This window comes from Electrophorus electricus, chromosome 16, assembly GCF_041902795.1.
Source record: "Electrophorus electricus isolate QZ-2024a chromosome 16, ASM4190279v1, whole genome shotgun sequence".
Classification (NCBI taxonomy): Eukaryota; Metazoa; Chordata; class Actinopteri; order Gymnotiformes; family Gymnotidae; genus Electrophorus; species Electrophorus electricus.
In genome coordinates, this window is record NC_137512.1 from 21,227,944 (window position 1) to 21,242,762 (window position 14,819).

The window sequence follows — 14,819 nt, forward strand, 5'->3', positions numbered from 1 at the left end:
TCAACCTTGTTTTTTTACAGCATATTTGTTGAACTGTCTAGTACCAGTTCCAGGTTGTTGTGCCCACACAAAGTGTTCCAAAGATGCTCGGTGTGCTCATTACTATTTCTTATTATTTGTCATTATGTTTCTTCTGGAGCTTCAGGTTGGTGCTGAATTCGCACTTTTGCAGTAGTCTGCAACTGAAAGGTTCCGTTGTGTCATGCAGTCAAAGAAAGCTAAAGCGTTTGCACTCAAGTGCTCTACCCTGAGTGAAGTAGTTATCTTCCTTTCCTCTGCTCAAGTAGAATCAAAATTAGCTGTGCTTCCAGTACTACTAAAACAGTATGCTTTACACCACCAAAAGAAAATGGATGGAAAAGAAATGATTACTGACCAGAAACTGCCAATCCCCTAAACGACAACTCCTGCACAGAGAGAACCAGGGGTGCCCTAGACAGGTATTTAGCGCTGTAATTTCATTCTGGCTAAGATTTCTTTTCCTCCTAAAGACGTGTGACTTAGTGTAGCCAATGACAATGATGGCAGGCTATTAAACTGCTAGAGAGTTCCCCTAATGGTTTTTGATGGAGTTGACAAGGCTCATGAATTTCCTGATTGAGCTTGAGGTTGAGTGGGTCAAGTGTGGCTCTCTCCGTGCGAGAGCACTACAGCCAGCCCGAGTAGCTAAAAGGCCTCTGCTAGCTCACAAACAGAGCCGCTTCCTGTCGCTAAGCCCCATGCTCTTGGCGCACATTTCCACGAGGGCTCTCGGAAAAAGCGAACACGCATGACGGGAGGATAACTGGCTTGCGCTAGGGAAAGAAGGTGGCTAGAGTAACAGCAATGTACTGAAAATAAGCAACCTCTTTGAAAATTCTGGTAACACAAATCCTCAGAACTGTACTTCAGTTGTTTAAAAAAGTGAATACTTCAGAACCCTTGAAAGGTTTCTTGGGCAGATACATGAACATGTACAGCATCTCGATAATAAAAATGAATTTGTGCTTTGCCTCGGTCCTTCAAGGGATATCAGAATTTTTGTTTTAATTTTCCTTTCCATCAGTTTTTGTAAAATATGTCACAATATACAGGAAAAGAAACAGGGAAAACCATATAAATTCATCTGAATTTAATTTTCAGTTAAAGCTTTAATAATGAACTGTGCATGTAATTAATTGTACATGTAATGAACTGTAGATGTCTCAAGTCCCACCTGCATTCTAGCAGAGAAAGAGAGCCAAAGGTAATTACAGAACAATGGCATGAGGGTAATTGTCTCCATTCTCTATGCATCTCTCCATATATCAAATGAACTGATTCCATTTCATTATTATTGGCTCCAAATCAATAGCAAAAGGAACTCAAGACTTGACAACACTGTCCAAGAGAACAGTGATTGACAATTTGCAGTTCCACAATCACAAATCCAATTCCGGAGCATCCGATATTTGACGAGTGGCTGTAACTCAACAGAAAGACCAATAAAGCAGTGGATGTTGACCATAGCGTATAGCTCAGCAGGAGTGATGGGTAAGGAACCTGTCGTGAGTTCTCGGCTGCATAATGCTCTTGGGCCATTCCTCATCCGCGTATGCGTGAAATGTCAGGCCTATCAGGCAGCATGCAAAAATCGGCCTGCAAACTTGTCCTGACCTCAGGCGAGAGCACACAACAAAGTGCCCTGTCATTTTCACACTGCAGTGAGCCGGAGTAATCCTCGGGGAGCGTTAACAGTGCCGGGCTAGGTGCTGGCAGGGCCTAAAGTGCAACACTTCCTTATTAAACATTAAACTCTACCAACGTTCCTACACACACACACACACACACACACACGCACGCACGCACACACGCGCACGCACACACGCGCACACACGCGCACACACGCACGCACGCAAACGCGCACGCGCACGCGCACACGCGCGCACGCACACGTACACACACACACACACACACACACACACACACGCATATGCACACGCGCGCACACCGCATTTAATTTCCGTTACGCTATCAGACGTGTTTTCGGGCAGAGAAATGGAAGTGGCAGAGGAACAAATTGCTTTCATGTTACAGAGAGCATTCCCCCTGGATAGAGGCAAGCATGAGGTGCCTCCTCTAATTAAAGCTCCCTTTGCATTGAATATTATAAGATGTAATTTGAATATTTTAGTCCCGACTAAAATGCTTTTTCTGGTTTTGTCTGGTGAAGCAAGCAAAAATAAAGACCTGAATCAAGATGTAGTGTGTGCCTGGGTCGAATCTAAGGAGAAAGAAGGGTTGCTATAGAGATGACCATCATGACAACGTGAGCTAGGAGAGGGTCGTTCTCAGCTGTGCACCAATGCAAAGATGTGCACGCACGCACTCTCTCGCACACACACGTGCAAGAGCAACAGCCACCTCTGCCATCTACTGCTTGCTTCCTCTTTACACGCTCAAACAGTGAATGACCAGTTTTGTCTTAGTCTCTACTTATCACCCATAGATAGAGGAGAATGATAGCAGGCTCTCCGAGCGAGTGGTCCTTAAGGAGCAGGCTGTTTGCTTGCTTCCTTCATATGGATGAGGCCGTGTACGTTGCATTACACAACCCACCGCTGCTGGTGCGGCCAGCTGGGTCCCAAATGGATCCCCCACCCTTCCTCTATCTGCCCCAGCTGAGGGCAACCCAGCAGTTCTGTACCATACCGCAGCTAGTGAGGGCCGACGGACCCCTGGATGGTATGCCATCTCGTTCGGATTCAAAGCGCTCTGCCACGTAAGGAAAGCAAATAAATAAACAAATCAAAGCCAGCGGATGGTGGCAACGGCTGACGTGTACGCAAGTGAAGGGGAAAAAGTCAATTCCGGCTTTGCAAAAGTGTACGACTGTCTACTAATTTGGCATATGAAGCTAACGAAAGAGTAAACGCCATTATGGGAGTGTGCAAAAAGCTTTAGAAATGCCTGCTTAAAGGACGCATGGTAATGGAGCTATAAGAATGAAGAGACTAATGAAGGCTTCTTGTTTGCTATTACTAAGCCTGTGGTGTGAAGTCGCAGTGTGAAGACTACAACACAGCCATTATACAGTACTCACAGACTAGAATGGGGACGTTGCACAAATAAGACTTTCGTAAATGTTAATATTCAACTCATTACTCCAGTGGACAGCTGCATGCGTCAGCGTGCGTGTGCGCGCGCGTTTCAAATGCAAATGCAGTTGCTTTGGCAGGCGACTAGCTGGTGTGGGTGGGCGACTCCCTGGCTGCTGACTAGATGCTGGCTTAAGTCGATCCTCCTCCTTTCTGTTAGGGTGACAAGGCATCCCTGGATGAAAATCAATTCCCCCACCATCATTCCAGGCAGGGAGAACGGCCCAGTTAGCTCTGACACATGAAAATCTCTCCCGTAGGGTAGCAGAGCAATCTCGCATGCGGTGGGAAAGATGTGGTTCTGCATGTGCAGAATGTGGTTCAGCTCCCCCCCCCCCCCCCAATGCATGCCCACCCCACACCCCTGGAGCATGGCTTGTCTGCTCAACATGGAGAGCAAGCAATTGCTTACAGGACTTTCCCCTTTGAAAAAGACGATTGCAGAAGCACCCCCCCGGATTCATCATGTCCTAGCTGCCAGAGACTGCAGTCAGCGCACGCACCACCAGACGCACTGCTCAGGGAGCCCTGAGTCACGTTCACTCCACGCCTGCCAGTGCCGACAGGGCCAGAACGAGATGAACCCCCACAGAGGAGAGGCTTGAGGCCTGGGCAGCACACGGCCAACTCGGCCTGACTGGTGGGATGCAGGCAGGCTCACAGGCTGATGTCGGGTTTAATTAGACAGCTAGGCCCCAGGCCTCATTACTTAGCAACCGAAAGAGGCGGGGTGCTCACCCAACACGCTCTGCCCCCAGGTGGAGGCCTCCATCTAGTCCCCTTTCCCCCTTTCAAGCCTATTTACTCACTTTTGGCCTCTCCAGAGCAACGCCCCTCCTCCCCTTCGCTCTCACCCGGACGTCTAAAGAGAGGAGACAGCAAGGAGCTCTTGCTGTCGGAGCTAGCCACGTCCTCCTGAAAGGCTCCCACACTTCGCACAGCAGCACTTAATCGATACTGCTTTCACTTGATATCTCGTGCAGCAGTTGAGAGCAGATTTAGTGGCACTGCCAGAACATTTCAGCATAATGTCACACAAGACCTTCATTAGTCGCATGGTCAAATCAGTGCCAGGAACAGCAGCTGGCGGGATAATGCGGTGTACATTTGCGGAGGATACGTTTGGCTTCTTAACATTTAAATCTCTGCATTCTGCAAGGATACCAACATGCATAAAAATAGTATGCTTAAACCTGGGACAAACTATCAGTCATCTCTCATGGTAATAACTGCATATGGTTTTTAGTGTGGCAAGGGAAAATATTTCACCAGCCATAAAGACCATTGTTATCAGACCAAGCACAGTGAAGGTTGTATCTCCTCAGTGAGCACATACTGTCATATGAATAAATTTAGATTTACACAAAACAGTGGTACAGCAGAATGATAAATAACCTCTTTTATTGCTTGTTTTCAATATAACATTTACTTAAGTTCATCAGGTATGCAATTAGCTTAATAAACCACATCTATTATAAATTGTGCTCGCTTCTAAGTAAAGATCCACAAAGGTAATTGACATGTAATGACTCACATCCACACACTCCAACAGGAAGAGAAAGTCACAGACTAAGAGGCCTGCTTTTTCAGATAATCACGATATATCAAACCAGGATGGAAAATGCAAAGACCTCTTACTGCTCTCTTTGCTTTGTATCTTACAAGGCCTTTGTTCTTAAGCTTTAACCATCAAATTTTGTTCACCATGTTCCTTTTTTTTTTTTTAAGACCTTGACTAAACGTGTCTGAAACGAGCAGATGTAAAACGGCCCACCTAAAAAAGGCAAGTCTTCTGTTCGAACACTGTCTGCTCGCTAGCGCGCGGTCCGCCCCCGTAATCTTCCTCCCGCTAAGGATGCACCGTTGTTCGTGCCGTTCAGAGCCACCTGTGAGCAGGCCCCCTTATGATGTTGGCCATCCCGTCAAACGCACCCAACCCGCCAGCGTCTGGCCGGCCTCGGGGTCCAGCGCTGCAGCCACAAACCGCAGTGTGCGTCAGATCACCCGTGCCCGCCCTACTTAGGTTTACCACCCATGGCCTCTGTGTCTCCTTTAAATGGAAATCCATATCCGCTCCATATTAAAGGTACAAGAACTGTCAAAGCTTTAGAGCGCATTATTGCATGAAAGGTGACGGATAACGGACGACACACTGAATTTCGGAGATAAGCCGTGCAGCTCGGGGTATATCCACCACTGACGTCATCAGAGCAGGTTGAAACGGCGTGGAAACAAGGGTGCCATACAAACATTACTGGGAACCATCAAAATAAACAAACATACAGGTTTTACCCTACTTTCATACTGGCACCTGTACCATGTATTACAGCCACAGGCATCTGGCCCTGAAATAACTGTGCAATCACAGCTGATCAACAGATAAAACATTAAATTGGAAGCTTGTCATTTGTGGGAGTCATTTGCATTTTATATGCTACATTGTTTTTGATGTTTTGATGAGCTGAAAGAATCACAGTTTGAGATCTTCTGCCTATCCTGGTCCAAGAACACAATCAGAAGCCTTGAGTAAAGATACAAAGGCAGACTTGCACAAAGTATCAGATGATGTTTGCACTGGACTATACATAATGCAACAATGTGAACTGACACATGGTAAATCCTAAACATATTGCCTAAATTACATTTGACACACCATTATACACCTTCTGTTCAATACACGATACTAACTTTTAGTCGGAGCTCAAATGAGAAAGACAGACTAAAGGACTCTCGGCACATGCTGTGATGATGTCTGCCAAGCTCAGACTCACAAATCCTGCTCACGTCGCCATTCATTTAGCGTCCATGACAACTGGCTGCAAACCCAGTTAAGAGTGATGTGTAGCCCCTAAATGGACATCAGTGGTCACTTACATAGGCCATGGCTGATCACAGCTAACTCTGCAGCATGGCCAGTGTTTGTGAAGTACTACACCTTAAGGGACCTCATAGAAGCACAGAATCCCACCGTTCTGGCACTAATGTCACTATTCTGGCACCATCACCCCACAAGCTGTGAGCAACTAGTCAGAATGATGAAGTAACTCTGAATGTTCTGAAACATTCAGTCTATGGGTAATATTAGACATGCTTCAGTTCAACTGCCATTTATAAATGAGCGATAAAAATGTAACTTTGCAGGGAACATTCGCTGTGGCATCTCTATTAAGAATATACTGAAGGGAACGTATCCTGGTGTATCAGTCATTTTCTGAAACAGGGAGCTACATGGACAGGTTCCTGGCCTGTAAATAACTGGTCATTCACCAATTTCAACACTCTGACAGTACAGTCTTGCTAGGCACTGGTAATTTCATGCTCATTAGTTAAAGCCTTCAGGGACACATACCATCTTAACATCGCTGTACATGCTGCAATCAGAGTTAAGAGTCTTTAACCAGAGACAAAAAAGGAAGTTTTGGAAGGAATGAAAAAGCACACAGATCTTAAAGACACACAGACCTTTTATATACTGTAGTCTGATGCCAGGTTCACATTATTCTTTTTCCTGTGACTCACTGCTTTCTCATCGAGAGAGGGAGAGAGAGAAAGAGAAAGAGAGAGAGAGAGGGAGGGAGTCAGGGAGAGACAGAACACACTGAGTGGATCAGCTCTAAAAATAAAGTGGACCAGGCTCAATTAGCATACCCTCACATACTGTACTTCCTGCCCTCTTACTGATGCCAACGTCTCAACAGACAGAAGGTGGCAGATTGTTCAAAATCTCCAGCCTCACTGGAACTGTGCAGCCTGTGGCAAAAAACGCAGCGTGGTCCTGTGTGTAATCAGCACCGTGACCTCCCCAATGTCATATGAGGTGTCGGGTGGAAACTTCCCTGCACGGGAGCGGAGGTCACTCCTTGCGCCATGTCATCAGGGTTCATTTTAAGCCAACTTCCATCATCCATGGACATTTGAAAAGGTCAGTCATTCCAACAAAAAAAGGTCAGCCTTTCACATAATCACAGGGCCAAATCATTCGGATTTAGTCCAGCAAACAGCTTACAGGCTTCCCAAATCAGAATAAAAAAAATAATTGCAGGCAAGAAGAGGAAGAAGGTCAAGGCCCTCCGGCCCACACACACACGCACACGCACACACACACACACACACACACACACACACACACACACACACACACAGAGAGAAACACCAGAAAACTATCTGTGAGTGGAAAAGCTGTACAATCTTACCATTCCTTATACAATTGGATTGGCCTGAATAATGATTAGCTTAAACCCTGGCATGTCAGCCGTTTCCATAGGAACAACATCTAACAAGGCAGATATCATTCTTCTCATGCCGCAGTGATGCGAAACACAGAAGCCTCCATTATAAAATAATGACAACAAAACATGATGAGCTCCAAAGACTAAGTGTTCTTCTTAACACACAGTGTTACACAGTGTACATAACTCTCAAGATAATAGGTTTAGGCCAGAAGCATGAACTATCGCATATGTTCGATTTGTGTTCTTTAGTAGGTGCAGAATATGTCATGGAATTATTCATAATAAAGGCATCAGGAGAGATGAGTAGGGCTTTAAGTGTTTATCGCTCCCCTGTGAACGAGAAAATGGACTGCATTAACAATCCAGCAAAAGACAAATGCAATAACATGGACGCTCCTGATTAACCAACGGTACTCCGGCTTCGGTCTTAAAAAAATATGGAATGACTGGAATGAACCAAGCTCTTCACAAATGCACTGCCATTTGCGATGGCAAGGCTATTCTCAAGTCTTAATTCCTCCTTCTACACCTGTGTGAACACAAATGGAATCATTTGTTCTCCAGCAGCTGAAATAACCTGAAGAACAAAAATAAACTGACGAGTCCTAATTATCTGGGTGAATAAATACTGCATCTCTATGTTGAAAAGGTCGGATACGAACTAATTAGAGAAGAGAGACCCACCACTGTCCTATACTGCACAGCATTACAGCCTGTGTCACCCATTGCCTCTCAGGATGTGAGGCATGGCCAGTGATGTGGCATTGTGCAGTTCTACTGGCCGCTGCCCTCTTGCCTCACCAGGCTGGTAACTAAACAAAGTAATGACAAATGCCAGTAAAGGAAGAGGAACTCCTGTGCATAAGCCCAAATAAAACAAGACAGAATTAATTACAGCATGGTAGAGTGACCTTTTTAGCTTAATAAATCACAAAGCTTGGCCAAGAGGCGAGAAGCCAGCTGACCTGAAACGCCTGCGTTTGATAAATGATCTCCCCCCGCGCTCTGAAGGTACATCGACCTTTGGCCAAACGCAATACGCACATCAGCAAACAACTGCGTCGGAGAACTGCTGTCTGTCCCGGCCCACTGACAATTCCTGGTCTTCGGGCCAGTGAAACATTCCTTCACGCAGGCGAAAGCCACTCCCTGGGCGGTCGATGAAGGCATCACTCTCTCCCTGTGTGATGCCAACCTAACTGTATCTCTTCGAGTGCACGTTTTCTCAGAGGAGGAGTCATTGCGGAGGAGAGTGATCAAAGATCGAAGCCTGTTTAATATTCTGTGTGTATGCAGTTAGCCTTTGAATTAAACATTTCCACTTCCTACATTTTAATGATAGACAAGAATAAAACAATTTAAACACTTGAAACTTTAAACACTTGTCAAGGTTTTTAGAAATCCATTAGCCAAAGGCTGAAAGATACTCATGGCGACACCATCTTTAACTGGAAATCTGTCACAGGTATGTGAGCCCTAAAACTCGATGGTATCTTAGAATGGTATCTTAGATAAGAAATTGTTTCTGTGACAGCCAACACTTAAAGACAGTAAGGCTCTTTAGTTAGACAACTGCTCTGCCCAGATATCATTTCATCCTGCCAATTCTATAATCTGAAGTGATTATAATCTGAACCCAATCTCTCTTACTCTGTACACAAAAGCATCCACTCATTTGTTTTCTGGCATTTAATGAATTCATCACCCACACACGTGCGCCTGTGTCACATTAGCATAAATGTTTACTTTTGCACGAGTGGTCGACATAACAGTTTTAGATCAAAGCAATCATCCATTCCATTCAGCACCATTTCCCATCACAATCTGAAAAATGTAACACTTACCCCGAGAACAAACCCAAAGCAGAAATAATGATTCGTTTAGCATACAAATAAGTGCCTTGCCTGCACATTGCGTATGGTAAGGAAGTAGGGGCACATCTTAAATGTGATGAAATAGATGGGGAGTGACAGAGGGCCAGATGCCTCTCTGGGACATTATTCTCGCCACTAGAAAATGGCAGCTCTGTGTAAGGCTAGTAAAGAATAGCCCTTTTATTTCCGTAACCCCCCCCCAACACGCTGCACTGCCACAGACAACTGTAGGGGATTAAGCACCCCAGAGGTTAGTTTAAATATTGATCTGTGTTCGCAGACTAATAGGTTGAATAAATGATAAAATATAGAAGAACTCTGCATTCAGGGAGCTGCAGCTTCACTAATGCATTAAAGCCACTGAAGTCTAGCGGTAGAAAGGAATACATTGCAAGTACTCTAGTATACCCATGTGGTATGTAGATATTTTGATCATATTTTCTATTTCAAAGATATTTAAAGAAAGTTGATATTCTATGAATAGAATATTAAACTTTTTATAATACTACTTTTCCAGACTGTGCCTAGTAACATTATATATCTTAAAATCTATAACTATATGAGTGGTGTCAGTTTCTCAAATAGCTGTACTGAGATGTGTGTTGCAGTATTTCCTGTGGAATACATTGTGAACCCACCTCAAAGAGAACATAGTGAAAGAAAGGTGACGTTTACGTGAGTATTTTTACTTAAGATGCTGCACAGTGGTGTAACTCTAAACCATTCATCCTTAATTTTATTCTGTTTATTTTCATAAGTTTACATTTTTAATCAGGTTTTAAAGTTTTCCACTTCTGTGCACGTCATGGCAAGGACTATAACTATAGCCCTAACTACAAGCATTTACATAAGCGGTGGGGAGAGGACTGAAGTCAAAACACAGCAGAAGCACACAGACATTTCTGGCGTATTAATCACCACCAACCAAGCAATTACAGAATAAAGACGTCCATCTTAATTGGCTCACTCAGTGGAAACAATACAGAAAGACAAACACAGGACCATCTGCAATTAGCATTCACACTACATCATACTGGAGGCTCATGGAGAGTTTCATCAACATGAAATTCCAGAGGAGCAGAAAAACAAGTATTTGTTCAAGGACGGGGACAACACTCATGTTACGTTGTGTCTAGTCAATAGGGAAACTGTAGACCAAAGCAACACATATCGATCGCTACATCTGAGAACGGAAGCGCTGAAGAACGGTAGCTGCTCTTCAGCTAGACATGGAGACTTTCATACCCACTGAACATTTGGGATGCGTGACCTCTTTGGAAGATCTATAACTCAATGAGATCTTACTCCAGGCAATAATCACAGGAGATAAATGGTGACCACCTGGGAGACTGTGAGGGCACACTGCCCATGCAAAGACATACCAACATCCCTTACCTCGCATTTATCTTTGAATTGTTGCACTTGATGGTTGTTTCTTTTGCAGATGGGCTAAAAGCAACACTCTCTCTGCAGCCTTGTAGGTGCTTCATGGGTGACTCCCGAGTTTCTGGGAGTGTGGGTCATCATGACGTAATAGAGATCGATGCATGGGCAGGGCAGGCAGTGATGTGATGCCTAGGAACTTCCACACAACAAACTGAATAATTGCTGATCACTTCTGATGCTACAGTTTTATGCTAATTTGGGGGTAAACTAACAATAATATTTGCTTTGTAAAACGATCTACTGCAAATATAAAAGTCGGTTGTTTTTCTTTTTATTGATGATTGTTGTTTTGGTTTTTTTGCACCAACAAGACAGAAAAGGAATTTTAAGATTACTCAAATATTCACATGAAAGATTTCACATGTATGATTACAAATTACTCTGAAAACATTGTTACTTTACAGTATTTAAGAATAAAAGTGCTATACAATGGTCTCACAAGGACGATTCAACTCTGAAAGCAAACTACTACACCAACTACTCAGTGGTCTTATCATGAATAAAGAACCAACATCTAGAGATGAACCAACATACTGAACCAGCCACAGTTATCATTTTGATGCTGAATATTTCCATTTATATGAAACTAATCAATGTCATCTTATTCTCAGGAGCCAGACACCATGTATGCTTGTGCATTAGCTATGCAATTACATTCTAATCATAGCACTACACCTCTTCAATAAATCCATTTTACAATTCTTAATGTTTTAAAGAGTTCATTAAAATTGATTTCATGGATTTCATGATGAGATAATGAATTCCAAATCGAATGATACTGACCTGAAGTAGGCTACAAGCAGATAAACCGTAGTGACTCACCCTTCCTGTACAGTGAACAGCCTTAGAACATGAACATTTAAGTCCTTTGGTGATAATACAAACCATTTATCTCACTCTTCCCCCTCAATCTGCCTCTTTCACACACATATCCCCTGCACACCCACACACACATACCTAATTGCCAAGTTTATTAGTATACTACAGTGAAACTAACAATGAAGCAATATTGTATACAACTAATGAAGCCTGATCTGAAATGTAACTAAACTCATACCTTTGAATTAACTTGACAAGATGTGTGGAACAAAAACCTTGGGGGTCCTGGCATTCATGCGTATGTTACTTTGACATGTGGCACCTTAATTGATGCAGACTAGTATTCCCTAATGTCAGGGGTCTCTGTCAGCAAGATAATGCCACACTGCCACTGCAAAAACTGTTCAGGAATAGTTTGAGGATCTCAACAAAGAGTTCAAGGTGTTGATCTGCCTCCAAATTCCCCAGATCTCAATCCAACAGAACATGTGGGATCACTACAAAAAAATTACAATCCACGGAAGCCCCACCTTGCAAATTACATCATCTGCTGCTAACGTCTTGATGGCAGATACCACAGAACACCTTCAGAGGTCTTATGGAGAACACGTCTCTATGGGTCGGAGCTGGTTTGGAAGCACAAGGAGACCTACACAATATTAGGCAGGTGATTTCTTGTTATGGCTTATCAGTGTAAACTGACAAAAGCCAAACCTAAGATTGCCAAAAGTAAAGAAGCAGTGGAAACTAACTTGGATTAAACGGAATTTCAAAAGGTAAAGCTAAGCAAAAGCAGGCCTATAATGACCTCGGTGCTTTGGTTTCTCTCCTGCAGTTCCAGGATCCAACAAGTAATTTGCACAGGCACTTTCTTCCTGTGGTCGATCCGATATGCCCGTAGGCCATTTGGGTCTCATTCTGTGCTCTGCAGTGCCAGGGCATGAAGAAAGACATATGCTGGAACAGTCACAACCAGCAGATGCCAACCCCATTCGATGTCAATAGGAACACATCGGTTACCAGATTTTAAATAACGTTCCCCAGACTCCATTTCTGGGGTCGGGTTCCCACATGTTCGTATTTACCGAGTTAGTAAATTGCTTTTCTATCCCTATTCTTCTTCCCATTTTCTCTAAATCCTCCCCCACTTTCAACACAGCGAGTGGATTATGGGGCGGGGGGGGAGGGGCATAAAGGTTGTTTACCTTTTTTTTCCTCAGCACTGGGAGGCAGCACCTCTCTGAAGGCTGGTACAATTACCAATGAGACACACATCAAAGCCTGAAGACTCCCAGCTCGTTCCATTACTAAGGCTTTTCTCATGTCAGCTTGACACTGTATTACCACAATTTATTCTCGCATGGCCAGTGTGTAAGGCCACTGACATCAGCACTGTCAGTCAGGGAGACTAAGGACTAAGGCTTCTAAGGGCTCAGTCTCCTTTCCTATTTCTTGAATATTGCTTTATGCCCCAACCAAAGTGACAAAGGCCATGAGGCTGAAACGCAGGGAGGGGGCTTCAGAGATAGAGACATACATATTTTATTATATATATATATATATATATATATATATATATATATATATATATATATATATATATATATATATATATATACACACACACATACACACACACACACACTCACACACACACAGCGAGAGAGAGAGAAAGAGAGAGAGAGAGAGAGAGAGAGAGAGAGAGAGAGAGAGAGAGTATGTGAGATTTATCACAGCATTATTTATCAGAATACCTGCCTGATGATTCTGGCTCCATTGTGGGGAGCCTACTGATGAAATGTGTCACTTAAGTGACATCATTACTTAACATGCTTGCTTTCTTAAGATCAGTAAGGCAGCGTTCTAATTGAATGAAATGTCTTTAATATCAATATGACAATTCCTGCCATGTTTACATTCACAGCACATAACTGGGGTATGGAGAGGCAATGATAAGTGCTGACATTTTTTGATCATCTCTCAAGTGAAGTATAGAAACAAACTTCCTCAGACGCTCTTATGTACATGCACTGCAGACATGAATTATGCATTTCACGACATGTGTTTATGATAAGCTGAAGGGCACAAAGGAATCAAAGAAAACAGGTTACATCCAGAGCCAAATGGAAAACACTGTTAAACAATTCATCTAAAGCACACCTTTCACAATGGTACTAAAGCACTGTCATCATCAGACAACACTAAATGATGTTTTTGTTTTTTTGTTTTTTAAATGCAGGTCTGAATAGACTAATCAAAATGGTGACTATGGGGGAATGAACACGCCGGAGCTCGGAGCAAGTCGGGTAGAGAGGTGCCGTGAGAATTATAAAGTTGAAATACACATGGGTGTCGAGAACGCCAGTAAGAGGTGAGACGTTCTTAAGACGCTGCACAGACTCGGGAATAAATGACGTCTTGGTGTAATGCAGGTTGCTTTCTTCTACACATTTCACTCCACACCCATTCTATAGGATTAATCAGTAGCCTCCCGGTCTCCCATCAGCCAGACAATCCGATGTGCCCGACCCACTGCCAGCTCGGAACAGATACCAGGTGCCGGTAACGGATGGAGTAAATGATTCCCAAAAATTGCTTCAACAAGCCTTAGTCATATATGATGAGTAAATATTACAATTTTAAATACAAACAGTTCGCATAGGAATGCCAACTTGTTTACTAAAAGGACGGATCCCCCAAAAGGAACGAGGAGGAGGACACTGGTCATCAGTTACGATGGCATCAATCGACAAAGAGTATAAACAAAGTTTACCTCCAAAAGTCGAGGACGTGTGCAAGTCGATATTTTCTAGCGCATACAAAAGCCACAAGACGACTTCACGCACCTTGGCAAACTGAAGAAAGCAGATAAAGTAGGAGCGATTTCCTCGTCTTGCTTGGTCACGTAACGCGGGCAATGGGTAGCTTCACTCTTGACACACACGAGCGCTTTACACACGCACTTTTTATTCTAACACCGGCAAAATAAACCGAGGCTGACGGCGAGACACATTTAGACAGACATTTCCTGGGACAACCCGTTTTACTTGGTATAATTACTCCAACACTGATGAATCAGTCGCAATCTTCACAGAGCCCACTAAAATTAAAGCATCTTATTTTAAAAATAAACAGATCTTGGTCTTAAAAATGATGACATTTATCACTTCACGTCTTACCTTCTCCCCCCCCCCCAAACAGTGGGTGAAAAAAAAATGCCACGAAAACACTTCAGATGCCCACAGAATGCTTGAACGCTTGGGGAAGATAATCTCTTAATGCCGGTAAAAACCGGAGAAGCAAGCAGCGAAGTGATCGGTAGTGATCGGTAG

The 14,819-nt window shown here is 43.5% G+C and overlaps 1 protein-coding gene across 2 annotated transcripts in view; it reads right to left on the minus strand.

Moving 5' to 3' along the window:
* The window catches only part of drp2 (dystrophin related protein 2), an 87,541-nt gene extending 72,950 nt beyond the window's left edge, over positions 1-14,591 (minus strand). Inside the window, exon 1 of one of the 2 annotated variants that reach the window (XM_081698909.1) lies at positions 14,334-14,591. The gene's annotated coding sequence lies outside the window, so the exon portion shown is untranslated. Of the gene's footprint in view, positions 1-14,260 lie in introns of both variants that reach the window. The other variant, XM_081698910.1, reaches the window with a different exon arrangement.
* Positions 14,592-14,819: the final 228 nt, after the last annotated feature.